We start from the raw sequence: 4,187 nt of genomic DNA, 5'->3' as shown, positions 1-4,187 counted from the left end.
ATAAAGGGTTTTTTTCTTTGATTTTTTGTTGAAGATCTTGGAAGTGAGAATCGTTTATGGTAGATATAAGTAAAGATTAATTTGATATTTCGATATTCTAAAAAAGTAAATAAATTAAAGGTAAAATAATTGAAAATAAAAATGGTTGTGAAAGTTTTCACTTATCCTGTATCAAGCTTTAATTTGTCATGAAAAGAGTAACAGGTTATGAGAGGCTGAGTTCTCATGGCGCGATAAGTTAAGCCAGGTGTTCCTCCGTGTTGATGTATGATGAATTACGCCTTGCCCCAAGTGTTGCTGTATATAAGGAAGGAGGAGCATCTCACGAAGGGGGGCCATCACAGGTTTATAGAGCAGTTTGAGAGGACATACTTATCGACGTCACGTACATAAGGACCAACTTGAGGACTTCTGTTAAAGGCCTAGGATGGCGACGATTAAGATTATGATGATGACGGTGATGATGATGAGTATGAGTATGATTATGATGTTGATGACAATGATAATGGTGATGATAATAATGATAAAGAACATTTTCATGATTATGGTGATTGTGCTGGTGATGACAGTTATGATGTGAAAATAATGGTAACAATATCAATAATAATAATATCAATTATGATAATGATGATAATAGAGATTAGTGATAAGAGTGATTGTAATGCTTATAAAACATAAGGCCGACTCCAGGTATTTGCAGAGATCCAAATTTAAGTGTCGAATCGTTTCAGCAAGTAAACTAATGAAAGACAGAAATTAAATGATTTATCACAATTAGAGCAAACTACAAAAATCCGACTGATTCATATAGTATATTATAATCAGATCATAGACAAGCATCGTGCAAAATATGCGTAGAGCTGTACTTTGGAAGGGAAATGTTATGATTCAGTTGCGGCTGTAATTACGTTTCTAAACACGTTTGCAATATGATACACAAAGTTAACTGAATTTTTATCAACTGAATCCTAGTTGTAAACGTAAAAATGACTTAAAACGAAATAACTACCTAGTAAGATTCCATATGACTCGTGTTTTCAGTAATGGTATATACGGAATTAGCAATCGAGGTTAAAGTTGCTAGATATTGGAAATTCCCGTCATGACTAGAAAACAACACGACCGTGAAGTTTGTCGTTGTACCATTAAAAGGAGTTTGTGCTTAAGGAAACATTTTCAAAGCAGATTGAAGGGTTCGACAGGATCGTGATGTGTGTGTGTGTGTGTGTGTGTGTGTGTGTGTGTGTGTGTGTGTGTGTGTGCGTGTGCGTGTGCGTGTGCGTGTGCGTGCGTGCGCGTGCGTGCGTGTGCGTGTACGTGTGCACGCGCGCGCGTGTGTACCTACGTTTGTACACATCTGTTGTATCCAGGACGCAAATCAATAATGACTGTAGGTTATCAAGACTTGAGAAAGTTGGTTTATATTTTGTATGAATAAAACCTAAGGCATGTTTCCACCGCCATCTACTTCTTCCCAAACAATTGGAAATCGAGACCAGTTCGGGCTAATTCGCGTTGTCATTTACTTGCAGTGAATTTATAATGCCTTAATGTTGGTGGAAATAACATGAAATGTCAGTACCGAACAAGGTATATTACTTATTGTGATAGGATACCAATGGAAATATTATGGCTCTCGTAGTGTAGTGGTTATCACGTCTGCTTTACACGCAGAAGGTCCCAGGTTCGAGCCCTGGCGGGAGCATTTTCATTTTTCTTTTCTTTCTTTTACATTTGACCGTTGTGAAATTAATTTGACCAATAGTGTAATTAATGTATATTTAGCTACCCTAAAGTATGCATATTATGAAGATTAAATTTTCCTTATCCTAATCCGTATTCTCCAACAATAAAAAAAAAAACATTTCTTAAACAACCAGCTACTACTTGTGGAACAACGGTGGTAATGATTTTTTTTAACGGTAGGTTCATGTTTGAGCCGCCGTGGTCACAGCATGATACTTAATTGTAGTTTTCATGTTGTGATGGTCTTGGAGTGAGTACGTGGTAGGGTCCCCAGTTCTTTTCCACGGAGAGAGCCGGTGTTACCTTTTAGGTAACATAATATAATAAGTATAATAATGAGTATAATATAATGAGTATAATAATGAGTATAATAATTACAACCAAAAAGAACTATTTCGATTTTCAAAAAATTCCTACTACATATCTATGGCCTTGTGGCGCAACGGATAACGCGTCTGACTACGGATCAGAAGATTCCAGGTTCGAATCCTGGCAAGGTCGAATTTTTTTTTGAGGACACATGCCATCCCATGTAACAGACTTTCACCGTGTTAAATATATTTGAAAAAAAAACAATAAAAAAAATTTGATGCATGTATATATATGATATATATATATATATATATATATATATATATATATATATATATATATATATATATACACACACACACAAAAATATACATATCAGATATATAATATATATAGATATAATATATATAGTATATATAAGATATAAATATATACGTATAGATAAGAAAATAAAAAATAATATATATATATACATATATAAATAATATATATATATATATATAATATATAATGTGGTGTGTGGGGTGTGTGTGTGTGTGTGTGTGTGTGTGTGTGTGTGTGTGTGTGTGGTGGTGTGTGTATGCATAATATATATATAATATATATATATATATATATATATATATATATATATATATTAATATATATATATATATATATACATATATATATATAATATATAATATATTATATATATATATTATATATATGCATATATATACATATATATATGTATATACATATATGTATATTTATATATATTTATATAATATATATATATATATATATATATATATATATATACAAATGTATATGTATACATGTATGTGTGTGTGTGTATGTGTGTGTGTGTGTGTGTGTGTGTGTGTGTGTGTGTGTGTGTGTGGTGTGTGTGTGTGTGTGTATGTATGTGTATGTATATATATATATATATATATATATATATATATATATATATATATATATACATATACATATACATATACATATATACATACATACATACATATACATATATATGAGCAGCCGTGTATAAATATAGATCCTAATGACGAAAGGACGCAGCAGTCTTTTCTTGCACGCAGAGATTGTTGGGTGCGTGGAATCTCTATACACCATGTCCGTGAGTGTATAAAAACGTCGTTATATATTTTTAAAGTATGATGACGCTGTTATCCATTCCTTCGGCAGGATTTATTCGGGTCGGGAATTAACAGGCTATCAAGTGGGCTGCGATCTGCCACCAAAGTTCGGCACCAGAAGCAAGAAGCGCAACTGTATCGTGTTCACCCTGTTTAAGGTGAGGGAGGAGGGAGGCGCCTGGGTCCCCTGCGGCTTCCTCAAACAGAAGCTTCGGGTGAAGAAGGTGCTGATGGGCGGATATTACGCATTTTTCTCCAAGGGGCAGATAGCTTGCATGCTGCACCTTACCTGTGTCTTGTAATCGTAGAAAGAAGAATTTCTGGAGTCCCAAGCCCGGATAAAATAGAGAGAATGATTACCTAAAAGGTAACACCGGCACTCTCCGTGGAAAGGAACTGGGGACCCTACCACGTACTCACTCCAAGAGCATCACAACATGAAAACTACAATTATGTATCATGCTGTGATCACGGCGGCTCAAACATGAACCTACCGTAAAAAAAAAAATACATATATATATTATATATATATATGATTATATATATATATAGATATATATATATAATATATATATATATATATATATATATATATATATGCATATATATATGCATATATATATATGCATTCGAAAAAAAATAAATAAAAAAAAAAAAAATAAATAAATAAAAAATAATATAATAATATATAATATATTATATAATATACTATATATATATATATTATATATATATATATGTATATACACACACACATACACATATATATCTCTCTATATCTCTCCAAACACAAATACATATATATATATATATATATATATATATATATATCCCAAGCCCGGATGAATAGAGAGAATGATTACCTAAAAGGTACCACCGGCACTCTCCGTGGAAAGGAACTGGGGACCCTACCACGTACTCACTCCAAGAGCATCACAACATGAAAACTACAATTAAGTATCATGCTGGACCACGGCGGCTCAAACA

General features: G+C 32.8%; 2 non-coding genes across 2 annotated transcripts; both read left to right on the top strand.

Annotated features, from left to right (window-relative positions):
* Positions 1 to 1,632: 1,632 nt before the first annotated feature.
* Positions 1,633 to 1,705, top strand: Trnav-uac. Its single transcript has one exon. It is a non-coding gene; the product is annotated as a tRNA-Val (tRNA).
* Positions 1,706 to 2,174: 469 nt separating this feature from the next.
* On the top strand, positions 2,175 to 2,247 carry Trnar-acg. Its single transcript has one exon. It is a non-coding gene; the product is annotated as a tRNA-Arg (tRNA).
* Positions 2,248 to 4,187: the final 1,940 nt, after the last annotated feature.

This window comes from Penaeus monodon, chromosome 10, assembly GCF_015228065.2.
Source record: "Penaeus monodon isolate SGIC_2016 chromosome 10, NSTDA_Pmon_1, whole genome shotgun sequence".
Classification (NCBI taxonomy): Eukaryota; Metazoa; Arthropoda; class Malacostraca; order Decapoda; family Penaeidae; genus Penaeus; species Penaeus monodon.
Note: the sequence above shows the minus strand (reverse complement) of the source record. Positions and strands in the feature narration are given on the sequence as shown.